This window comes from Macaca thibetana, chromosome 6 (genome assembly GCF_024542745.1).
Source record: "Macaca thibetana thibetana isolate TM-01 chromosome 6, ASM2454274v1, whole genome shotgun sequence".
Lineage (NCBI taxonomy): Eukaryota > Metazoa > Chordata > Mammalia > Primates > Cercopithecidae > Macaca > Macaca thibetana.
This window is the reverse complement of record NC_065583.1, coordinates 160,156,424-160,183,348: the sequence shown is the minus strand read 5'-3', so window position 1 is coordinate 160,183,348 and position 26,925 is coordinate 160,156,424. Positions and strand designations below refer to the sequence as shown.

At 37.9% G+C, this 26,925-nt stretch overlaps 1 protein-coding gene across 9 annotated transcripts in view; it reads left to right on the top strand.

Annotated features, from left to right (window-relative positions):
- The window catches only part of BASP1 (brain abundant membrane attached signal protein 1), a 1,209,505-nt gene that overhangs the window by 233,855 nt on the left and 948,725 nt on the right, over positions 1-26,925 (top strand). Inside the window, exon 1 of one of the 9 annotated variants that reach the window (XM_050794739.1) lies at positions 2,350-2,353. The exons of the other annotated variants lie outside the window; for them this stretch is intronic. The gene's annotated coding sequence lies outside the window, so the exon portion shown is untranslated. Of the gene's footprint in view, positions 1-2,349; positions 2,354-26,925 lie in introns of those variants that run through there. 9 annotated transcript variants of the gene reach the window in all.

The following is a 26,925-nucleotide window of genomic DNA, read 5'->3' as shown; positions in this document are numbered from 1 at the left end:
ACATGGGAATTCTGGGAGATACAATTCAAGTTGAGATTTGGGTGGGGACAGAGTGAAACCATAGCAAATAGTCTGTCAAATCAGGAGTTTATCAGGGACACAACTGAAAGAAAACGGCCTTTCTGAGGTAGAAATAATCTTGGAATGGAAAGGTATAAGTTTGCACTAGAGAAAACGACTTGATGAGGAAGAGAGACAGCTGATCAGAAGCCAGAACACACAAATGTGAGGGCAGTGGCTTGCACATGTAATCCCAGCTACTCAGGAGGCTGAAGTGGGAAGATGGCTAGAGCCCAGGAGTTCAAGTCTGCAGTGAGCTATGATGGCACCACTGCTCTCCAGCCTGGGCAACAGAGCAAGACCCTGTCTCAAAAAACAAACAAACAAACCATCACTACCAACAACAACAAACACAGAGACAGACTCAGAAAGTTGGCTGCAAATACCTCCAGGTCAGACTTTTCAGGATCCAGTGGGGATCATTTCCGAGGCCACACAATGATGGTGCCAAAATTATGTCTGAGCAGGAGGCACAGTTAGACCTCAAACAGGGTCTAAGGCCCTTTCTGGAAAACAGTGCATACAAGGTAAAAGAAGTTTTGTTATTTTGGAGTTTTAAAAAAAAAAAAAAAAAAACTTGGTTTGACTCCTAGATATTTTTGTTGTTGCTATTTACACATTTTTAGTGTGGAAAATTCCAAACATACACAACAGTAGGGAAAATAATTTGATACATGTTTTGCTTCAGCAATTTTGTTTCATTCATAACCACTACGATCACCCCAGAGCTCCAGATTTTTTAAAGCAAATGTTAGGCAATCATGTAACTTCACACTGAAATATTTCAGTGTGTCTGTCTCAAATATAAAAACTAGAAAGTGACCAACATGGAGAAACCCTGTCTCTACTAAAAAGACACAAAAAATTTAGGGGGTGTGGTGGCACATGCCTGTAATCCCAGCTACTCAGGAGGCTAAGGTAGGAGAATCACTTGAACCCGGGAGGAGGAGGTTGCTGTGAGCCAACATCGTGCCGTTATACTCCAGCCTGGGCAACAAGAGTGAAACTGCATCTCAAAAACAAAACAAAACAAAAACTAGAAACAGCAACACAGTTTGCCATTCCTTTGCCATTGAATAATTTTTGCTGCAACTAAATTTTCCCCTGTTGGTGTAATTTTTCCTTTTGGACGAGGTCAAATAACACAACCAAGAATGTAACTTTATTGTCTAAAAAATAGGGAATATCACTGGTCCATTGTTCTTTCAGGTCAGAAACTAAAACATGGGCGCTGTCACATTAAAAGCATTAACGAGTAGAATACAGAATTTTAGATTGAATTGAAGCAAAGAGTGATGCCTATCTTACTTGCTAACCTTATGATTACAAGCTTCTGACTTATAGAATTGTAATTCTGTCAAATATGATTTGACATATAAATTGTGTGAAACTTTACAGTGATAATGTATGGTATAAAGGACTGTTATGAGAAAAATATGTCTTAGAGTCATTCATTTATTCTGTAATTACTTACTGAGCATCCATTATTTTTCAAGCATTGAGGTCTCATTCTAGTTCCTAAGGATATATCAATAAACGAAATAGATTAAGTCCATACATGTATCTAACTAAAATTTTAGAAGAGGATACTGAACATAAACAGGCAAACAAATAAATATAGAATGTAACCTTGGGTGCCAATAAGTGCTACAAGTCAAAATAAATCAAGACTAAAAGAAAAAGATCAACGTTGGGGTGGCCGTTTGTTTACTTGTTAGCTAAGGTGGTCAGGAAGGTAACATTGGAGAGGAGACCTAAAAAACTCTTTGAGAACAAGTGAGAAGGACTAGAAAGTATAAATCCCTAATCCAGAAGTAACCTTGGTACAGGCAAATATCAGCAAGAAAATCAGTGTGGATGGACTGGAATAAGCAAAGGAGAAAAATAGTAAGTGATGAGGTCAGTGACATGGGTGGGCTGTAAATACAGCCTGTATTATAGTGTTGGGATTTTATTTTATGTGTGATAGAAAGACATGGATTGGGTTGGAAGAAATCTAACTTACATTTCAAAGGTTCACCCCGTGGGAGTTCAGCCAGAGAGCTAAAGGGGGAAATGATAGGAATTGGACTGGACTCACACATATTTTAGAGGTAGACACACATGCTTTGCTGAAGGATTAGAACTGAAATCTGAGGGAAAATAAGGAATCAGGAGTCAAATTGTAGGGGGTTCTCTTTTTTTACAGGAATCATTGAAGGAAGAATGGTTTGGGGAAGATGGAATCAAAAGTTTGAGCTGAAAAGGTTACGTTTGAGATACGTTTCAGACCTCAAGGAGATGTTGATGGGGGGTTGGACTTAAGAGTCTGGAGCTCGGGAGAGAGCTCAGAGAGAGCAACAAGTTTTAGGAACATCACCACGTTCGGGAATTCATGAGATTTAATGGGGTTAGCTAGAGAGAAGAGTTTTGAGAACTAAGCCATAGGGCACTCCAAAATTAAGAGGGAAAAAAAAGAAATAATGGATCCATTAAGAGAGTGAAAAGGAAGCAGTCAATGAGGAGATAAGGAGAAAACAAGGAGAAAGTTGAATCATAGAAGGTGAATAAAGAAAGTGTCTCAAGAAGGGGTACAGTGGCAGTGTCAAAGGTGCCAAATGTTTGAGTAAAATGAGGATCTGGAATTTTGCATTGGCTCTGGCAAGATGAAAATCATTTGGTGACTTTAACAAGTGAATTTCCAGTGGGTATGGTAAGTGAATATGGGACAAAAGCCTAAATAGAGGATATTAAAAAGGAAATTAGAAACAAAGAATGAGTGGTGGCAAATGCAGACAACTCCGTAAAGGAATTTTGCTTAAAAAGGAAGCAAAGAAGTGACACAGTTGCTGGAGGAGGTTCTGAGGTCTATGAAGGAATTTTGCTTTAACTTGTGATTCATTGTAGCCTTTCTGTATGTGGCTGAGATGGATCCAATGGAGAGGTAGCAACTGTTGTAATGCAAGAAAGAGAGGGGCAATAGTTGCAGAGGCAAAGTCCTTGAGTCAGTGAGACAGAACAGGATCCAAGCACAGGAAGAGAGGCTGGCCTGAGATAGGAGCAGGCTGTCTCCATCCTGTCAACAGGAGAACCAGCAGAGTAGCAGGATTTAGATGCCATTAGACTGATAGACTTGCTGTAGCAAAATGAGGCTGTTCTCCTCTGATTGCTTCTATTTTCTAACTAAAATGAAGAGTTAGATATTCAGTTTGAGAAGAGAGTAGAACATGTCAACAGCTGTCTCAGAGAATGGGAGAAGTCATTGAATGGGTAAATGCAGTATATTTCAAGGCAATTCTGAGTTCCCACTTGAGATTCTTGTGGTCATATGTTTTCTCTAGCCACAGTCAGTTGTTCTGGTGCAGGCATACAGCAAATAGGTCAAGAGTTGAGTCTAACTAGAGATAGCGTTTTACTGGTCAAGTGCAAAGGAGAGGGGCAAGGGACAGGCTCTTTGTAAAAGAGTTACTAGAACAGACAGAATATAGATAAAAAAGGAATAGCTAGAATGGTATATATAGCTGTATATATCTATAGAATGCTCTATAGATTAAGTAGATAGAGTGGAAAGAATAGAAAAAGTATGGACATTAGAAAGATAAGGGAGGTTTTCATTGAGTATAAAAATTCTTCGGCTGGGAGTTCTAGGGTTAACAAGTGAGGAAGTCAGGAGGTAAGTGCAGGTACAACCCCTTCAAGTCAGGATGATGATGGTGTTCACTTAACAGTTATAACAAGACCTAGCGTATGACCATTCTCTACACAATATTGTGACTACCAGCTTCATGTGGCTCTTGAGAACTGAAACATGGCTAGTTCAAACTGAGATATGCTGCAAATGTAAGACACACATTAAGTTTCAAAGACTTGCTACAAAAATTTAAAGTGTATCATTAATACTCATATTTATTACATGTCTAAATAATATTTTGGATATATTGAGTCAAATAAAATACTCCACTAAAAGTAGGTTTTACCTGTTTCTCTTTACTTTTTACATGCAGCTACTATAATATTGAAAATTACACACATGGCTTGTATTTGTGGCTCACATTTCATTTCCACTGTACTGCACTCAGAAGAGTAGCTGTGGTGAGGCTGGGGGAAAGATCTCTGGAAGTAAGGTGAAGGTAGTGAGATGCTAGGATGTTAGGTGGATGATGTATATAAATGTTGAGATCACCAGGAACAGTGTTAGACAAAAAGACTATGAACCAGGGAATAAAAATCTCAGTGAGGATATAAATGTCTACATCCTGGTAGATGACCACAACTAGGAAAGGTAGCAGGTGATGGATTTTGATGAGGTGCTTAGGGATTTTGAAGAACAGAGGAGACATTGTGTTCAAGCAGCAATCAAACCCATCCTCAGGCCACATGGCACATGCCGTGTACAAGGAAAAAAAAAGAAAAGCACCACATGAGTAGTTTATAGGGGAATAAGAATCCTTAGGCAATGAGTTTCCATTGAATCAAGAAGGTGAAGGGTCATACAGAGAAAAGGCTGAGGTATAGGATATTGCTAATGGCTGACCATTATTACCAGTGGGTTGCAGATTCAGAGAACTGTGGGATTCATTGGGTTTGGAGATGTATGGGAATCAGTGTCCTGGAACACTTAGATCTCTAGTGGCTTATAGGGCATCATAATTAGACCTGATGCTCTCATTAAGCATATGGATGATCCAGTCTCCTTCTCAGCTTCCCTGGGCTTGAGCTTGGCATTGGTACAGATGACAGAGGTGATATCATTATGTGTTCTTCCCATGAACACAAGCAGCTCACACAACAGCGAAGGGCAAATGCACAGAGCATTTTTATGAACTACCACTGGCCCCTAGGCTGTGTTTTAGGAAGTGTTGTTGAGGTTATTTCTTGCATATTTAGTTGTTGTCGTGGGTTGATTAGCGTCCGCTCAAAATTCCTATCTACCTGGAACATCAGAATGGGCCCTTATTTGGAAATAGGATATTTGCTACCATAATTAGTTAAAGATCCCAAGTTGATTTCATCCTGGATTTAGGGTGGGCCCAAATGACTGGTGTCCTTATAAGAGGGGAGGACACAAAGACACAAAGAGAAGAAGGCAACGTGAAGATGGAGGCAGAGTCTGGAGTGATGCATCTGCAACCCAGAGAACACCAAGGACTGCCAGCAGACACCAGAAGCTAAGAGACAGGCATGGACAGCTTCTTCCTCAGAGCCTTCTGAAGGAACCAATCCTGCTACACCTTGATCTAGGACTTCTGATCTTCTGAGCTCTGAACAAATACATTTCTGTTTTTTTAAGCCTTCCAGTTTGTGCTGATTTGTTACTTCCATTCTAGGAAAGTAATACACTTGGTAAAACACTTACTAGGTAAAAGGACTAGGATTTCAGAGTTGCTTTTTTTCTGAGAGTCACCCATGATGCGGGGCATGAGGTCAGCAATTAATAAATGTATTTTGATTAACCCAACCACTTCTCAAGTCTATGGAGGCAAAGACTCTTATATTGTTCATATCCAGAAAAATTCAGGGAGCCATTTTAAGCGATTTCCCTACTCATTCTGTGAGTGACATAAAATTGAGCAACATCGTTTCAGTCATTTGAACACACCAAGATAAATCCCTTAATTTACCCCATTTCTTCCCATTACTGTTTGCAGAGCTGGGGAGCCTGCATATATTTTTCTAAATGGCTAGTCCATTGAGGTGAAGTGCTCTTATTACTTTGAGAAGAGTAAGTTCATGAATTCCATTAAAGTCCTGAAAAATGTGAACCTCCATCCGCCTGAGCATTTTTACGAAGTCCATTTGTACTTTAGAATAAGAGACTCGAACTCGGCCATGGTGGTGGTATTAAGCATGATATTGACAAAGTCATTTTCTACCAAATGACCTCCTGAATCTCACTTTCTGGATGTGAGAAATGGCAGCAGCTGTAGGTTGACAGCTGGACTCTGTTCTTTCGAATTAAAGTGATGCTTTTTACCATAGTACTTCATTCACTAATAGGCCTTTTGTACTGAGGACGAATTATTTCAGAGACTTTTTCCTAGCAGCTGTCTAAGCAGGCTGTCTCCCACTAAAGAAAGGCACAGAAAGAAATGTAACACACTCTTGTAGTATAAAAAGAAGACTCGGAGGGCAATAATCATTGCTTAACCCAAAAAGACACTGGATGAAATAAGGCTGAATGATTTAAAAGGAGTGACACAAAGGATGTTGCAGCCTCCAGAGGAGCAAACACTGGGGTGAAGGAAAAGACTGTGTCCTTCTCCCAGCCTCATTCAAGCATGGTCATGGATATAATCTCTCCATCCACTTGCCCCTCCACCTGCTTGTCCTATGCCTGTCATTTTTCACTTTGAGGACAGAGGGGAAAGTGAAAAGAAGGGAAAGATGATAGAATCAGAGAACAGTGGGAGAAAAAAATGGCATGGGGTGGGGCTAAAAAGAGGAATCAGAAAGTTTACTTTTGTTTGAAATGAAGCAATATAATAAAAGTTGCCCCCCAAAAGCAGTGCAGAGTTGGTTGTTATTATTATTATTATTATTATTATTATTTTCTTTCTACCTATCTCCACCTCAAGCATCAGTGGATGGGCAGCTGGAGGGGGATGTAGGGAAGGTTGCCAGAGGCAAAGAAGACTGACCAAATGATGAACTTCTTGCTTTGCCAATTCTCCCAAGAATGCTCCCAATAAACTTGGCTTTAATTGGAGCACCAAGAATCATTTTCTTCCCTTTCTCAGGTCTATAACCCTTGAGGTAAAAAGAAGGATCTGCAGGTGATGCTGATTAAATCAGTTTTAAGGTTAATTTATTTGTCTTCCATTCCAAACTTTTCCATACCTTTCTCTACTAATATGTCTGTTAAGTGATGACTTTATAAAACAAGCAATACATTTGCACCTTAACATGAGACATCGTCTATCAGAGTTGTAAGTGATGGAAAATACATACTTATTCAAGTGATAATACAATTACTTAAAATATTTGTTGAGCTTCTCTGATGAAATTATTTTCAGAACCTATGTCAAATTCTTTAGAAACTGTTTAGTGGTAATAAAACTTTAACCTTTGAGTATGTTGAGCTTTCCAGATAGAATCAGAAGTCACTGAGAAAAAAACAGTGGAATATGAGGTGAGTAATCAGATTGGATGATATCACATTTGTACAAAAAGCAAATTGATAGAAACTATGTCATCATCTAATGGAAAACGCCAACTATTGACATAACTGCTTTGGAGAACAATCAGTCAATTTATTGTAAAGTGGAGGATACACAGACCTATCCCTGGGAAGCCCCATCTTAGATAACTCTCGTTTGTGAACACAAGCAGCTATGTGTAAGGAACAATGCATACAGCATTGCTTATGACGGTGAAAAGGTGTGTTTATACAACAGAAACTGACAGTAGCCAAAACCACATGTATCAACGTGATGACTCTAAAAAAGTCACAGTTTTTAACAACAGAAAAATGTTTCTCATGAACATATACAGAATAATGTAATTAATATAAAGTTTTAAAATCTGCAAAGCAACGATAAATTATTTATGGATACATATATAGTAATAAAAGTATAATAATATACAGGGGTATGATTAAAAGTAAATTTAGGAAAGAAAACTGGACAGTGAGTAAGGATCAGGAAAATGAGGAGAAGTACAGGATCTACCACATCCATTAGGGTCTATTTCTTAGGGGAAAACAAACACAAAGGAAAACGTCAGCTAATAAGGAAAAATAGTATGATTTGACATACTGATTGGGAAGAGTCTGAATGCTTGTTATATTACAACTTATACTTTTCTAATTGTTTGAAATATGTTCTTGTTGTGGGGGGAGAGAAGATAATCGGTGAGACTTTTTTTGAATCAACAGAATCAGATACTTTTACTTTTCTAGCAACTTTTTGCCCTTGCTGGATAAATTCTGTAAAATCAATGGCACCAATAACAATAAAATAAGTCAATATGTTCCTCACATGCTAGTAGTTAAGTGTATTTTCAGATTTCAGATGCATTGGAATTCTATAGTACAGATTTTGACATCTTCTTTTAAGGTTATTTTGGGAGCATCCTGATCAGATACTGTTTTCTTCCAGAAGGTCATTACAAATAAAGCTTTTCAATATTTAAAAAAAAATTAATGATGACACTGAACATCAGTTTGCAGAAACTTTCCTTAAGTTCAATTAGTCTTTCAAACTGAATCTATTCTACTAGATTCTTAAATGTTTTACATTTCATGACTATCTGAGTCAAATGTGACCCCTTCAAGGCTTTCGGTGGAAATACTGGTGGTTAAACTACTTACTTATTCATTCAGTATTCAACAAATATTTGCTGAGAAACTACTATGCATCAGGCAGGAAACAGAATAGACAAAAATAGTAAACAAACAAAACTTCCGCCTTCACTAAGATTACAATCTAGTAGATACTAGACAATAAATTTTTAAAAGTAAGTAAAATATAAAGTAGTTTACATTGTGATTAGTCCACGGAGATTAAAAGAGAAAGACAGCAAAAAAAAAAAAAAAAAAAGAAAAGAAAAACTGGGAACTATGAGAGAGAGACTCTATTTGAGTAGAGTGGCCACAGGAGACATTTCAGATAAAGTGCTATTTGAGCAATAAACTGTGAAGAGCTGAGGAACCAAGGTATGTGTTTTTCAGGAAGAAATGCATTTCAGACAGAGAGGATTCCAGGCAACCCCCCTAATGAAGGAGCACGCCTAGGATGTTCCATGGAGAGCAAAGGAACTATTGTGGCTGGAGCAGAGGGGAATGAAATCTAAGAATGACAGACACTTAGGACTGAGTGAGGCACTCATCTGAGCACAAACTCTAAGCAAAAAGTCAGGAATCAACATAAGTAATACCTTATGGCAATATTTTTACAAATCAAACAATTGTAAAACATCCAGGATAGACAAAATATCAAAATTTCAAATGAAAACACATTTAGGATCTGACCCACATTACTAATTTCTTCCTTTTGCTTCAGGATCCACTGTGGGTCCACCTGCCACTGATTCTGATCTGTCTTCATTTAAATTTTTGACACTTGGTTCATCATAACTTTTTTGCATTAATTTTGTTTTTTAAAATATCACAGTGAAATATTTATGCTGATTCATGGGGGTTTGGTGCTGACTTTAATTTTACACTTGAAGCTAGTGCTTCTCTTGTCTCACCCTAGTCCCAACCTCTCTGTCATTTTGCAATTTAGCAAACACCTTTCCTGCCTTTTATAAAAATGGACCTTATTTTTAGAACTGTTTTAGATGTATAGAAAAATGAAAAAGAGTAGAGGACTTTTGCACACACCACACTGAGTTTCTTTTTATTATTAACGTCTTACATTAGTATGGTATGTTTGTTACAATTAATGGTCTAAGGTTGATCCATTCTTATTAACTAAAATTCATACTTTATTCAGATTTCCTCAGTTTTAACCTCTTGTTCCTCTCCTGTTCAAGAATACGTCATCGCCTGTAGCCATCACATCTTCTTAAATGCCCCTTGGCTGTGGCTATTTGTCAGGCTTTCCTCATTTTTGATGACCTTAGCAGTTTTGAGAACTGATCAGATATTTTGTAGACTGCTCCGTTATTGGGATTTGTCTGATACTTTTGTCATAATAAGACTGGGATTCTGAGTTTGGGAGAGGACGACCACAGAGATAAAGTACCATTTTTGCCACATCACATACCATCAACATGATTTTCTACTATTGATACTGACCTTGATCACCAGATCTGTCCATAGTAAATTTGCTCTTCTACCCCATTCCATACTGGAAGGAAGTCACTATTTGCAGCCAACACCTGAGGAATGGGAAGCTATGTTCTCCCTCTTTGAAGGTGAAATATCTGTGTAAATTATTTGGAATTCTTCTGCACAGGTTTGTCTCTTCTCCCCCATTTGTTAATTTAGTTTGTCATTTTATTTATACCAGTATGGATTCACAGATACTTATTTTATACTTTGAATTACAATCAAATATTGTTTTATTTTGTTGCTCAAAATGTCCCAGTTTTGGCCATTAGGAACTCTTTCAGTTGGTTCTTGTGCATCATTGACATATCCTATTATTGTGGGGTTTTGGTGAAGAAGGGAGAAAAGTTCTTTGCTTTCTAATGCTGCCAGATGCTCTAGCTTCATCTTGTATATTTCTTGCAACAGTCCTAGAATCAGTCAGTTCTCCAAAGCCTTGGTTCCTTTTGTTTGAGAATGTTATTAGAAACCAAGTTCTGGCTGCTAGCTGTGCTCACTGTCACTGGGATGCCTCTTGCTTTTTGAAAATCAAACGTGACAGCAAAAAATAAAAAGTAAAAGAATTAAGTTCTGATTATAACATTACTTTATCCCCGCAGACTTTAACTGATATGTCCAATTTTTATCCTTAGTTTATTAAAATTTTTATGTAATTTAATATTAGTTATTTGCTGTTTGAGTAGTTACGTTCATGAGGACAAAGAAAAACATTCTCTTAAATTCAGTAGACTGACCAGCCACTGGGCCAAGTGCTGCACTCTCGAATGTAAGTTGTGGTGACTTTGACAATTACTCTGCCTTGTGTCTTTAAATGACAAGAAAAATTCAGTGTCATTATTCTTAAGAAATACTACATTCAACAAAACCAAGGCATGCCATGGAGACAGGTCCTTATACGACCTGCTGATTATATAAGGGGCCTATTTTCTCTTTCTCCTTTCCTTCCTTCCTTAGTTTCCTCCTTCCTTGCTCCTGTTGAAAAATGGTATGGAGACAAATGCTTTTACCTCCCCTGAACCAAACCCAATTGCAGCCAGTTTCCCTCAGTCTCTCTATAATCCCTTAACTTTGAGAAGTTTTAAAATCTGAGATTCTCATGTGGCCAGTTGCTATTCTTGCTCCATTTATGCAAATAATCAGGCCCAACTTCAATGAAACTAAACTTATTGTACAAACAAATGGTCTTATTTTGATTATCTTTGGTAAAAAGTGGGTAACTGTAAAGAAAATTTATGTCTCAAATAAACTATAGTATCCCTGTTATTAGACTGTAATCCTTCATTGGTTTGGGGGCTTTATCATTAACGTAGAATCTGGACTGAATTCTGAGTTCCTCCAGGTTCTTCTGATTCAATTACCCCGTTGTGATCTTTTGGTTTAAGTGTTACCTTCAGGCCAGATTTATGGCTCAGCACCATTATCCAGATTGGGGTTTTGTGTAATCCTACTGCTGTTATTTTTACTCTGCATGATCCTTTTTAAACTTTGCACCCTTTGCCTGTCAAAGTTCTGCAGAAGTACAACATTTAATGGGATAATGCTAGCGCAACATTTCAAAATGATAACCAACACCCATGAAGCTGACAAAATTGAACTAACAATATACTCCAGGCAGAACTAGCCTGTGAGACACTCTCTCTAATCCTCCTTCTTGTCTTGGCTAAAAAGGTTTTGACACTGGTTCCTAGTCACCAATCACTTTCCTCCAACTTGGGACCAAACCAACCGGGACAGGTCCATCCCGGCACCAAGGGACAATCAAAACCTAACTGCAGGTTGATTGATCAGCAGTACGTTCAGAGAATGGTTTTGATCAAAAGGGGAAAATGTGAGAGTTGTCAGTACCAAAATGAAACCATTTATGTTAATACCAAACTAAATGGAGCCAGGAAGTGATGAAAAGAGAGTCTTCACACATATTTGCCTGATTACAAGAACTATCACAAGAACTTTTTGAAAACTACAACCTTGCACAAAGAATACTTCTGTGAGGACATCTGCCTAGCAACTGCCTGTTCAACCTTATAATGACACCACCTTCATTATTAATCCTGGCAGCCAAAGACAACTGTTTTAAAACAATTTGTGTAGTCTTTCGCATTTTGCCTTTAAAAAGTTCCCTTTGCCTCAATCTCTCCAGATATGCTATGATCTGTTATAGCACGTGTATCCTGGATTATAATCCCTTGCTCATGTCCAATTAAACTCACGTCTTTGGAAAGCCATTCTCTCTATTGTTAGTTTAGCTTGGAAGTTGCCTGTGAAATGTGGGGAAGAAGATCTAAGTTTATGTCACATCTCTGTTTTGAACCATTCAAAATTTGTATCACACTCAGAATAAAATCTAAACTCCTTATCATGGGTTGTAAGATCGACCATAACATAGCTTTTCCCAACCTTTCTAATTCGTCTCCTACCACTGTGCCCTAGTAAACCAGCATCACCGGGTTTCCCATTCTCCCTCAAACATAGCATGTTTGTTCCAAACTCTCCCCTTGACATTTGCTGTCTTCTCTCAGTGAAATACTCTCACTTCAGATATTCACAAAACTGACTCAAATAATCAGGGTTTGCCCCGGTGAGGTCTTCCTTGGCCACCATATGCCAATTGCCTTTCCCTTTGATTCTGATGTCCTTACCTTGCCTTTTTGTCTTACTGCCACTTGGTATGATATGAAATGATATTTATCTGTTCATTTGTAGCTTGTCTGTTTTTGTTGCTAGAATGTAAGTTCAATGAGGACAAGGATTTCGTCTGTCTTGTTTTTTGATTCTGCAGTGTTTAGAACAGTGACCAGCACCTTGGAGGTATTTGAAAAATGTCTATTCATTGAACAACATAATGAGGCTAAACAGGTAGACTGGTCCTGCTTTCTTAGGAAAACTGGATAAATGTGTTCACAATTTTTGAAATGGCTTGTATTATCAGATTTAATTCAGCCTCCATACCAGGCTTAATACACACACACACACACACCACATATACATATATATATGTGTGTGTCTATACACATATAATACAGATACACACATACATATATTCCATTTCTCTTCTCATTTTCTTTTGTAAGGACCATTCTCAGATGACACATATTTTGGGAAAATTCTTCAAGTATGGTAGGAACAGAGAGGAGGTGGAGTCCTCTGGGCATTTTTGTCAAAAATCTGCTCCTTTCTTGTGTTCCCTTACCACGTATTTCTTTAAGGGATGCATGTCGGAATCTATGTCTCCAAGAGTTAGATATTGTCATAAGTTTTCTGCATTTGTCAATTGTCACAGGGTTCCCCCTTTCCTTGTTAAAGATGCCCATCATCATTGACAATCAACTCTGCATGTGAGTTATCATATCTACAGTTCAGAGGGAATTAGAGTGTCCTACAGACAAAGTTTTGTAGCCCTTGAAAAGAAGAATTTAATTTAATTTAATGAAATGGCCTTATTTGTACATCTGGTAGAATTGGGCTGTGAATTCATCTGGTCCTGGGCTCTTATTGGTTAGTAGGCTATTTATTACTGATTCAATTTCAGAGCTTGTTACTGGTCTATTCAGCGATTCAATTTCTCTCTGGTTCAGTCTTAGGGTGGTGTATATGCCCAGGAATTTATTCATTTCTTCTAGATTTTCTAATTTGTGTGCATAGAGGTGTTCATAATATTCTCTGATGGTTATTTCTATATCTGTAGAGTCAATGGTTATATCCCCTTTGTCGTTTCTAGTTGTGTCCATTTGGATTTTCTCTCTTTTCTTCTTTATTACTCTAGTTAGAGTTCTATTTTATTAATTTTTTGGAAAAAAAAAACTCCTGTGCATTGATCTTTTGAATGGTTTTTCATTTCTCAGTCTCCTTCAGTTCAGCTATGATTTGGATTATTCCTTATCTTCTGCTAGCTTTGAGGTTGGTTTGCTCTTGATTTCTCTAGTTCATTTAGTTGTGATATTAGATGGTTAAATTGAGATCTTTCTAACCTTTTGATGTGGGTGTTTAGTGCTATAAATTTCCCTCTTAACACTGCCTAAGCTGTGTTCCAGAGATTCTGGTATGTTATATTCTTGTTCTCATTAGTTTCAAAGAACTTTGTGATTTCTGCCTTCATTATTTATCCAAAAGTCACACAGGAGCAGATTATTTCATGTAATTGTATGGTTGGAGTGATTTTCTTAGTCTTGATTTCTAATTTTATTGTGCTGTGTGCTGTGGTCTGAAAGAGTGGTTGGTATGATTTCAGTTCTTTTACATTTGCTGAGGATTGTTTTATGTTAATTGTGTGGTCAATTTTAGAGTACGTGCTGTGTGGCAACGAGAAGAATGTATATTCCATTGGTGTTGGGTGGAAAGTTCTGTAGATGTATATCAGGTTTATTTGATCCAGTGCTGAGTTCAGTTCCTGAATATCTTTGTTAATTTTCTACCTTGCTAATCTGTCTAACACTGTCAGTGGAGTGTTGAAGTTCCCCACTATTATTGCATGGGAGTCTAAGTCTCTTTGCAGGTCTTGAAGAACTTATTTTATGAATCTGGATGTTCCTGTGTTTCATGCATATATATTTAGAATAGTTAGATCTTCTTGTTGAATTGAACCCTTTACCATCATGTAATGCCCTTGTTTATTTTTTTCTCATCTTTGTTAATCTAAAGTCTATTTTGTCTGAAATTGGGATTGCAACCCCACTTTTTTCTGTTTTTTATTTGCTAGGTAGATTTCTTTCTATCCCTTTATTTTGGGTGTCATTGCATGTGAAATGGGTCTCTTGAAAACAGCATATCATTGGGTCTTGGGGTCTTGGTCCTTTATCCACCTTGTCACTCTGTGCCTTTTATTTGGGGCATTTGGCACAGTTATATTCAAGGTTAGTATTGATATGCATGGATTTTATTCTGTCATCATGATGTTAACTGGTTATTTTTCAGACTTGTTTGTGCAGTTGCTTTATAGTGTCACTGGTCTGTGTACTTAAGCATGTTTTTGCAGTGGCTGGTACAAGTCTTCCCTTTCCATTCTTTGAGGCCAGCATCATCTTCATACCAAAACCTGGCAGAGACACAACATAAAAAAGAAAACTTCAGGCCAATATGACTGATGAACACTGATGCAAAATATCCTCAAAAAAATACTTGTAAACCAAATCCAGCATCACATGAAAGAGTTTACCCACCGTGATCAAGTAGGCTTCATCTCCAGGATTCAAATTTGGTTAAACACACACAAATCAATAAATGTGATTCATCACATAAACAGAATTAAAGACAAAAATTACATGATTATCTCAATAGATGCAGAAAAGGCTTTCAACAAAATTCAACACCCCATCATGCTAAAAACTCTCAATAAACTAGGAAATGAAGGGACACATCTCAAAACAATAAAAGCCATCTATGACAAACCCACAGTCAACATCATACTGAAGGGGCAAAAGCTGGAAGTATTTTCCTTGAAAACCAGCACAAGACAAGGATGCCCTTTCTCAACACTTCTATTCAACATAGTATTAGAAATCCTGGCTGGAGCAATTAGGCAACAGAAAGAAATGAAGGCCATCCCAATAAGAAGGGAGGAAGTCAAACTACCCATTTGCAGATGACATATTCTATATCTAGAAAACCCCATAGCTCCTTAAGATGATAAACAACTTCAGCAACATCTGAGGATACAAAGTCAATGTACAAAACTCACTAGCACTCTTATACACCAACAACAGTCAAGCCAGGAATGCAATCCTATTCACATTTGCCATAAAATAATAAAATACCTACGAATATAGCTAACCATGGAGGTGAAAGATCTCTGCACTGAGAGCAACAAAACACTTCTCCAAGAAATCAGAGATGATAGAAACAAATAGAAAAGCATTCCATGCTCATGGATATGAAGAATCAATATCATTAAATGGCCATACCACTCAAAGCAATTTATAGATTCAATGCTCTTCCTATCAAACTACCAATGATATTATTCACAGAACTACAAAAAAAAACTATCTTAAGATTCATATGGAACCAAAAAAAAGAGCCTGAATAGCCAAGGAAATTTTAAGCAAAAAGAAAAAAGCTGGAGGCATCATGCTACCTGACTTCAAACTATATACTACTGAGCTACAGTAACCAAAACAGCATGGCACTGGGATGAAAACAGACACATAGACCAATGAAACAGAATAGTCAGCCCAGAAATAAGACCACACACTTACAACCATCTGATCTTCCACAAAGCTGACAAAAACAAGCAATGGGGAAGGACTCCCTATTCAATAGTGGTGTGATAACTGGGTAGCTATATGCAGAAAACTGAAGCTGGTCCCCTTCCTCACACCTTATATAAAAATCTACTCAAGATGGATTAAAAATTTAAATGTAAAATCCCAAACCACAAAATCCTTGGAAGACAATCTAGGCAATACCATTCTGGACATAGGAACAGCAAAGATTTCATGTCAAAGACACTAAAAGCAATTGTAACAAAAGCAAAAATGGGATCTAATTAAACTAAAGGGCTTCTAAACAACATAAGAAACTACCAATGGAGTAACAGACAACCTACAGAATGGGAGAAAATTCTGAAAACTGCACACACGACAGAGGTCTACTATCCAGCATGTATAAGAAATTTAAACAACTTTAAAAGAAAAAAACAAACAACCCCATTAAAAAGTAGGCAAAAGACATGAACAGACATTTTGTAAAAGAAGAAATACATGTGACAAACAAGCATATGAAGAAAGCTCAACATCACTGATCATTGGAGAAATGCAAATCCAAACCACAATGAGATACTATGTCACACCAGTCAGAATGCCAAAGTCAAAAAATAACAGATACTGGCATGGTTGTAGAGGAAAAGAAACACTTCTACACTGTAAATTATTCCAACCATTGTGGAAAGCAGTGTGGTGATTCCTCCAAGTACTAAAAACAGAACTACCATTTGGCCCAGCAATCCCATTACTGGGTACATATCCAAAGGAATATAAATCATTATATCATAAAGACACCTAAATGTATATGTTTATTGCAGCACTAGTCACAATAGCAAAAACATGGAATCAACCTAAAGGTCCATCAATGGTAGGCTGGATGAAGAAAATGTGGTACATATACACTGTGGAATACTATGCAGCCATAAAAAGAACAAGATCATGTCCTTTGCAGGAACAAGGATGGAGGTGGAGGCCATTTTCTTTAGCAAATGAACACAGGAACAGATAATCAGATATGGAACAGACAACCAGATATTGCATGTTCTCACTTACAAGTGGGAGCTAAATGATGAGAATACATGGACACATAGAGGGAAACAACAGACACTCAGGCATACCTGAGGGTGGAGGTTGGGAGGAGGGAGAAGATCAGGAAAAATAACTAATGGCTACTAGGCTTAACAACTGGGTGATGAAATAATATGTACAATAAACCCTCATGACACAAATTTAGCTATGTAACAAACCTGCAGATATACCCCTGAACTTAAATAAAAGTCATAAAAATAGAAAAAATCTATTTTTGTTCTTTCTCTTTTCTTTCCTTTCCTTTTCTTTCCTTCCTTCCTTCCTTCTTTTCTTCCTAATGAAAAACGGCATAAAAAGTCTCCAGAATACTGGAATCCTACCCTGGAAAACTCAATAAAAGGGAAGAAATGTAATAAAAATGACTAGATTTGGTTCCTGAAACAGGGAAATTTGCTTTCAAATAATCACCTTTGGGGAATGGTTTTTGTTTTGTTCAAAATCTACAAACTACAAATGCAAAATCTTACGGAGTAAACATGTTGACCAATAGAATTCCTGATGCTTCAAAAATATTCAAAGAGTATTGCATTTGATGACATGGCAGAGTTGAACGATACACTACCTAATCTGATATTCTGTTGATTAGAAGAAATGTTTTGCCTGCTTCTTGTGGGAAGGTGAAAACCTCTGCGTTTGCACTTGGCCAATTATATAAATCTACATGGGGAAAACAAAAATACTAAGTCATTTCCCCCAGACAATTCTATTACATGGTTGAAAGCATGTGGTTGCTTTCCCCTATCATCAATTTTACCTATACTAAAGCCTGGTTCTTTTCCCACTATCTTCAAAGTGAGAAGGAAAAATGTGCTCCATTTCATTCACATGCAAATTAAGAATCAAAGAATAAAAAATCTTTTTTCCCAAGTTCAGAGTGATCAACTCTCTTTGGCAATTACACAGGTTACCACAATGAGAAATGCAAAAATCTTGGGACCCACTGAAGCTTAATTACTCCCCATACTTACTCTGATCCCTTCTTAGCAGCCTACATCTCTGCGTTAATTCATAGCTAATAGAGGTCAGAGTCAGGGTTAATAGCCTGCAGCTCAACATTCATTAAGTCATTCACTGATCATTATAACATCCTGAAAAAGCTTTGTGTTGAAGTTTTAATAGCAGCAATATATGGAGACTTGCTGTTCTCAAATACTAATAATGTTCTTTTATGACAGTAAAGAAGTGTGCGCATCCAACAGCTTATGTTAATCTTGATTACCAATTCTGCCCTCTCAGTGAATTCAAAAATAAATTTTTAAGGAAACTTTCAGAAAGATGATTTTATCTATCAGAACTCTCATAATCATCAGAACACAAGAGCAAAAGTCGCAACCTTTGGGATCAGTAAGTCCTCTGGCTGCTGATAGAGCCCTGTATAGAGAGCTTGGCCTGGAAGATTCCTTGATCAAAGCACTTTATTCTAGTCCATTCAGCAGACATTAACTGAGCACCTATGATGGAACGACCATCATATCTATTTTGTTTAGTAATAAACAAAGATTTTGTGGAATCTACATTCTAGCCATCTGGAAAAATTCCCTGGCCCACATGAAAGTACAATTTGGAGGTTGGTCAAAGGAAACACATGAGGTATACATGCATTGTCAAGGATGGGCCTCAGACACATGCAGACATTTTGTATGTATAGCTACTTGTATAACTTTAGGAGTACAGAATAATACAATAGATTGTCTCTTAATACATACATAGGTTTGTAAATATATTTTTAAAGGACGAGAGGCTTCATATTTAACAATGGTTATCTCCAAGTTGGGATGGGAAGTAGAAAGGATGTAGGAGTCAGAGATAGGAATCAGGGTGGTCAAACGAGCCTTATGTGCTGGGTTCCAAACTATTTGTTGCAATGTTCTGGAACATAATCAATACATTAGTCATGTTCCTGCCAAAAATAAATAACTTGAATCTAATCATAAGGAAACAACAACAAAAACAAATTGAGTAATACTCTACAAAATAACTGACGTGCACTCTTGAAAACTGCCAAGGTCATAAAAGACAAAGTGTTGCTGATGAACTGACTAAAGATTCATGACAGCTAAAAAGCAATACACGACCCTGGATTGGATTCTGAGTCAGAAACAAAAATAGTTAGAAATGACATTATTGGGACTATTAGAAAATGTTACATGGACAGTGACTTAAACAACAGTATTGCATCAGTGATTTTGGGAGTTGGAGTATCCTCGCTCATAGGGAACATACAGGAGGTACCTAGTAGTAAACTAAAACTTTAACTTACCCTCCAATGGTTCAATGGTTCAGAAAATAATTGAACAGAAAGAGAGAGAGAGGGAAAGATTTTAGGTAGAGCAGACTGCAAGTTAGAAATTCATGTAAGAGTTGATGCTAGTCAGAAATCCATTAGGCTGGCCAGGTAAGCTGAAAACCTGCAGGATTTTTATGTTACAGCCTTGAAGAAGAATTTATTCTTCTCTGGGAATTACCAATTTTTACTCTTAAGGTCTTCAACTGTTTTGGTGAGACCACTCACACTATGGAGAGTAATCTGCTTTACTTAAATTAAAATGATTGTAAATGCTCATCACATCTACAAAATACCTTCCTAGCAACATCCAGACTAACGTTTGACTAAACAAGTGGGCATCATAGCCTAGCCAGGCTGACCATAACATTAACCAACACAGGCAACTAAGGTGATGATGGCACTGAGCATTAAGCTCAAGAATACAGGAAGGAAAACACTTGAGAAGAACATGAGTCCAGGTTCAGACATGCTGAGTTGGAAATGTCTGTGAAACAGCCAAATCAGTTGTGAAGGAAGCAACTGATATATGGCTGTTGCAGACCACAGAGGTGTTGTTGGACTGTGTCAGCAGGAGGGAAAATTTCTTCAAAGGAAGCAGAGTTAGCAATTTCAAAGAGTAGAGAAAAAGAGAATGTTCTCATCAAATTTGCCAATCTGAAGGTCAATTATGAAACTCGTAAAGACGTTGACATGAAAGCTGAATAGGAGTTGAGAAACTCTACTCTTTAACCATGCCTGACAGCTCACTTGTCTCCTGGAATACTTGACGCAGCAAAATAATCACAACACAATAAGTCAGACAGCTTTTTGGAGCCATTATCTAGAGTCCAAGAAACACTCAGAGGAAGGGGCTGAGCTACAAAAGGACATTATACTCCACTACTACAATATCCTGTGTGCCCTTGGGCAAGCCACTTAACCATTCTGATCTTTAGTCTCTTTTTCTATAAAATTGAAATAGGCTGGGCGTGGTGGCTCACGTCTGTAATCCCAGCACTTTGGGAGGCCAAGGTGGGCGGGTCACCTGAAGTCAGGAGCTCGACACCCACCTAGCCAACATGCTGAAACCCCATCTCTGCTAAAAATACAAAAATTAGCTGGGTGTGGTGGTGGACACCTGTAATAACAGCTACTCAGGAGGCTGAGGCAGGAGAATCGCTTGAACCTGGAAGGCGGAGGTTGCAGTGAACTGAGACGGCACCATTGCACTCTAGCCTGGGCGACAACAGTGAAACTCTGTCTCAAAAAAATAATAATAATAAAATAAAATAATAATTATACTTGGCTTAAAAATAGCATAAGGATTAAATTATATTTACATATGTAAAAGTAACATTAAATTGGAAACAGAGATGCAAGTATTAGTAGTTGTTATAAGCTGTTATTCCTATTAAACACTTACACAATAAGGACCTTAACTTCTTTTTTTATTATTATTATTATTATTATACTTTAAGTGCTAGGGTACATGTGCATAACGTGCAGGTTTGTTACATATGCATACTTGTGCCATGTTGGTGTGCTGCACCCATCAACTCGTCAGCACCCATCAACTCGTCATTTACATCAGGTATAACTCCCAATGCAATCCCTCCCCGCTCCCCCTTCCCCATGATAGGCCCCGGTGTGTGATGTTCCCCTTAATAAGGACCTTAACTTCTAAGAATTTGGACAACTTTTATTGAAAGTCTATGGTACAGCCTATTATGGAAAAATATTTAGATATTTATTTCCTAGTTTTATAAATCATAGACATAGATATCAGAAAACTGAGCCTTGGAAAACATTTTTAAACATCTAAGTGCTATTTCTCATTTTTAATGCACTAAAAGCCATGTGGGAAGCCGTTCTTCTTTTCATAGTTACGAATTCAGAACTACGGTAGAAAAATTTAAACATGAAGCTGTACTGGTATTCTTAGCTAATTAGGGTCAGCTGTCTTTTCAATAATTTGAACCTTTTGTTATCTAGGCAAAAAGCAGCCAAGTTTTCATGAGGCAAAGTTAAAGACTATCCATTTTTGTTGATAATTGTCATCCATTATTTTTTCCCTCTGAAGCAAGTTACTGTGAATTTATTAAAAAAAAAATGTTGAAAAATTTTTGGTGGCTGACAAGCATAGCTTCTGCTTTCTGAGGACAAACCACAGATAGGCTCTAAGGATAGACCAGAGAAATGGCGGGCTGATCCCTTCCTGTGTCAATGTTTACAATGGGATGACATTTGTACTCTGATTCCTGACACGAATAATGTACATTTATAGTACTTACCAAAGATCTCAGTGGTGTCATTTGTGTCCCATTATGTAGGTGAGATTTATTCATAAAATGTTTATTGAGCATTTACTATGTGCCAGGCATTGTCATGGGTGCTGGGGAATACAGCAGTGAACTACACAAAGTCCCTGCCCCCATGCAGCTCCTATGGAACCAACACACATTCAATGCCTGTGAGATGCTTCGCTCTCTGCTAGACTTCGGGAATACCAGAATGAGCAAGGATGTCAAGAGCTTGCAAATTAGATGGGGGAAACATGAACCCTGTAAGAACCGGCCAGCATAGGGTGTTAGGTAAGGCAATTCCAAAAGTTGAGTGAGAGGCATGTGATAATAGCACTTATCTTTTAAAATATTTGGAAAGGAGAGCTTTATTTCTCATAAAGGGTTGCAGCCAGCAGGGTGACCATTCTGACAGGCTGGGAAGCGGAGTTCCTGGCCAGAAGCTGGAAACAGACACTTGGAGTGAGGGCAAAAGGAAAAGGGAACTTCTGCTGAGCCCGGTGACTGAAAGTACATACTCCATCAGCTATAGGAGAAGCCACGGATACTTATGAAAGTAGAAAAACACATATGCCCAACTGAGTTTCTTGCCTCTCCCTGGGACCCATGTTTAAAAAATGACAATGTTAACACGATCCAAGGGTGGAGCTTTCAGCCATCTGATGTCGAAATGTGAAATAGAGAACACGAAAGCCCTCACTGCACATCCCTGGTAGACTGGCCAGACCCACTTTGTGGTGGGTGATCTCTCATCAGGAAGGAATGCTGGTAAATTGTGCCAAAACTGGAAAGAGAGGAGCAGCATCAGGCGGTTGCTTGATACCAGCGGTGCAGCCTTTTGAGAGGGATGGTTTCTGTTTAGCCCTTGGGGAAGAAAGTCTAATGGTTACTGAAGGAGGTGATAAAGCTAGTCATGCCCAACCTTCTATCCCGTGAAGACTCGAGAACAGCACCTCTCTTTATCAAGGAAAGTTCCAGAAAGAGAAAGTTTTTGTCTTAGTTTAAGCTTCAAGTGAAACTAAGACCTGAAAGATCAAAATATGAGTAGAATTCAGCCAGGAAAGAGAAAGCATTGTTAAGAACACTTTTGTGGGAAGTTCCACAGACAAGAGAGATCATCAAATAGTTATGAAAACAAAACACGTTCGTGAACGTAGAGCCGAGGACGTGCAGGTGTATTTGGAAAGCAAAGCAAGAAATCCTCTTGGAAGGCTGGGGAATATGCAGTTGCTTGTGAGCAGGGCCTCTCATTTGAGAGAAGTCAAGGCCAGTTCAATCTGTTTGTCCCTTAGGCTACCAGGACATTAAAAAATAAAGAAATTTCAAAAGATAATTATAATAATTAGATATTTTAAATGTTTGCACTTAAATGAATGCTTCAACACAAGTATATAAACTTCAATGACTGTGGAAGTAATATTTTTATAAATAAATCTAAACATGAGGTCTTTTATTAATATGAGACCACCTCCCCCAAAACACTGTGCACACAAACACAGACACACACATACACCTACTGCCCATACAACACCCATGTATGAAGCCTTCCTTGGAAGGAATAAGAATGGGGGACTTTATCATAAGAATATTAGAAATGCGTGGAAAGAATTGAATCAAGGAAGTAAGATAATTCCATTTGCATTTTATAAATTATAGAAAATGGACTAAAGGGAGGCAGGATTGGGGACAGAAGACAAGATGAGAGTTGTTGCCATCATTTGCATGAGACGTGGGAGTGATCTGGACCAGCACAGAGGCCTGGCACCAGCTTTGGATTAGAGAACCATTTGGATGGTAGAATCAGCCAGACCTGATAACCAATTGAATAAGGGAAGTGAGGGAGATACAGAAATTTGTTTGCCAATCAAAATAGTCAAGCTGCTTTCAGCTTATAAAAACAACATCATTTCCATAGCATCTTCACTTCCTAGAATGGTTTTATATCCATATAACCTCCACTGGTTTTAAATCATTAATAATTACAATATAATGAAGTGCTTCATTTTTAAAGTAGCTTGAAGAAATGTGTTGGCTACAAAAACTTCTTGGATCTTTTTACACTTTCTAGCATTTCTATGAAGCTGCCATTTTGAGAAGTATTTTGATATTTGTGATCTAATTTTAAAATGTTAGTCCCTCCTACATGTGAATGAGATGTAAATAGCTGAACATAAATTCAGATGTCATTCGAGTATACTCTTAACATTAAAAAGTTATTGAGAGCAATCGTCATAGATGAATGGCATATTTATAAATATCATTCAAAAATATTAGCAAAGCGCTGTTTTATTTCCTCAAGATTCACTAATGTTTCTGTCTTTATTAAATTTGAAAAATAAATTTCTATGAAGGATCACAGCAAACCATTTTGCAGTAAATATCTTTAGAGAAAGGCCACATTCTTCCATAGAGACACATCACAGCTAATGGATATATTCAAAGGTTAAATTTCAGAACGCTAGACCAGGTTTGATTCATGCTGTTTTATAATTGCATGGCCCCTGGCTACCTCAGTTGGTTAGTACACCATATTAATGAGGCCAGTGGCTAACGTTCAAATCCCTAGGCCGGAAACTTGTTTTTCTCTGCTTGTGGTGATAGCTGTAATATTTACTCCAAGTCAAGCATCAGAAATGTGTGTCAATTGCCACAATATCAAGAGAGAGTGCAAATGGCTTAGTGAAAATCTGTCCTTTCTACTACATCTCAAAGCACTCCACAACTAATGGGGGAGATAATGGTGTCACCTTCAAATACAGAGTAGGATATTCCTCATATTACTACAACAAACAAAGTTCCTGCCAGAAGCAAGTCATAAATGTCACCGAGAATGATGATCTTCAATTAGATTCCACATGAATAATTTCTTCATTTTTCATCTTTGACCAAACAGCACTAAATTTGCCACTAAGTGAAACTACGTGAAATGTGCCTTTACCTGCTTCCTCCCTGTCTCTCAAAATTGTTATGAGAATGAATCAGATAGTATCTTGGAGGCATTTTAAAATATAAAATATTAATCCGAATTGTCCCCTTCTGACTCAGTAGGGAAGTAGACATATTGAGTTTTCACAATACAAAAGCAACGGGCGACATGCAATTCGGCTTCAAACAACAAGCAATTCAGAAAAGAATAACGGAATTTCAAGCTCACTGTTGGAGTGGAACAATTGTTTGAATGAGTTAAGTGATCAACTGTTAGCATAATGTAGACAGAGCCATTAGTACTTCTGACAGAATCATCCCTAGGTGTTCAGTTTAGCAATATTCACTTTTGAGTAAAATTCAGAAGATGGTCAGCCCACGTTGAAACCTATCTAGAAGGTTCAACGGCTTTATTAACAAAAAGTCTCACCGGAACACAGTCTCTCTTGTGATGTAGGGGCTGAATGAAGTTCTGCAAGAGATACCTGACCAGCTAGCGAAGTGGCTCTAGAAGTGGGGCTTTAAGTAAAGGAAGAAAAACAGAAGACAGGAATTACACGGGTCCAGGATCTGGCCTTCAGATTTTTTGTTGGCTGAATCCAGAAGCCAAAGTTCAAGAAGTAACCCTTGAATTGTCCTTTTCACACATGTTTGGTCATTCACTCTAATTGTTCTTCTCACCCATGTCTCTACTTCTTTATATGTTACTCAAATCCATTCATTTCACTCTATCCCTTGCTTTCTATTCTTCTAACACCCCATACCTTCTGTTACTCCTGGAATGCTAAAAAGAATCTGTGAAGGAAACTCAAATCTACACAGAAGTTTCTGTATTTTTTAAAGAACCTCAAAATCATCAAATTCATAGGAACATTTAAAAATCAGAATGTTGATGATTTATTTGTTATCTTGCACCAGGAGAATGATCCACATCTGTCATTTGCTTAGGAAATTCTCTCTCAGTAGGCAAGCCTGCTGAGAAACCAAGAGGTTATTTCGTCACCACAGAGTTCAACTAAAAAGTGTTGGAAATCTTAGGGGACGCTTCCACCAAGTCAGAGTCAGTGGCTGCTTTGTAGTCCTCCTTTCTAACTGAAGGAGCCATGGAGGTGAGCCATGGAGGTAGGGTGGCAGGAGATTGATCTGACCCAGATATAGATAAAGAGGTGAATAATGTTGTCCAGCACTGTTCCTCAACGCTCAATCCTTTGCGGAAGGATATTTGTTTACAGGCAATGCATTAGCCTCAGTTCCCTCTTCTGCAAAGCAAGATGATAAGCTATGGGTTCTCCAAAGTCTTTTAGATAAGCATCCTTTCAAAAGTAGTGGAAGCTAAAAGTTGAATAAAAATCATGAGCTTTGCCATTAAATAATTGATTAATATATTTCTCTAGATAACCAGAATGAAAAGTCCTATCCCTAGAAGTCTCATGATAGAATTTGTTTCTGTATTTTTCTTATTATACTCTGGAAAGATGAGCATGAGTATCTTAGTTAGCTTAATTAATAGTGAGAGTGTCAAGAGGCAAAAATACATTATTCTTTTGGGCTTGAACACTAATTGTAACATATAGCTTTCTAGAAAATGTGGAAAACACTTTTCCCTACATGTTTATAATGACAACCTTTTCCTTTCTTCTGAATATCCCAAACCGAAATACCACCTGGTATAGAAAAAGAATTGGCCTCGGGCCAGATGCGGTGGCTCACGCCTGTAATTCCAGCACTTTGGGAGGCGGAGGCCGGCGGATCACAAGATCAGGAGATCGAGACCATTCTGGCTAACACGGTGAAACCACATCTCTACTAAAAATACAAAAAAAAAAAAAATTAGCCGGGCGAGGTGGCGGACGCCTGTAGTCCCAGCTACTCAGGAGGCTGAGGCAGGAGAATGGCGTGAACCCAGGAGGCAGAGCTTGCAGTGAGCCGAGATCGCGCCACCGCACTCCAGCCTGGGCGACAGAGCGAGACTCCGTCTCAAAACAAAGAAAAAGAGTTGGCCTCACTTGCTATAGAGGAAAGTGAATAGCCTTTTATTTATTAAAACAATCGGAGATCTAGAATGATAAAGGAAAATGCTCCCCTTTGTTATATGGAAAGATAAATTTGGTAATAGTGTTCTACAGAACAGCAGTCCCCAACCTTTTTGGCACCAGGGACCAGTTTTGTGGAAAACAATTTTTCCGTGGACCAGGGGTCGGGGGGATAGCTTCAAGATAACTCAAGCACATTAAATTTATTGTGTACTTTATTGTTTTATTATTACTTTGTGATATACATTGAAATAATTATACAACTCACCATAATGTAGAATCAGTGGGAGCCCTGAGCTTGTTTTTC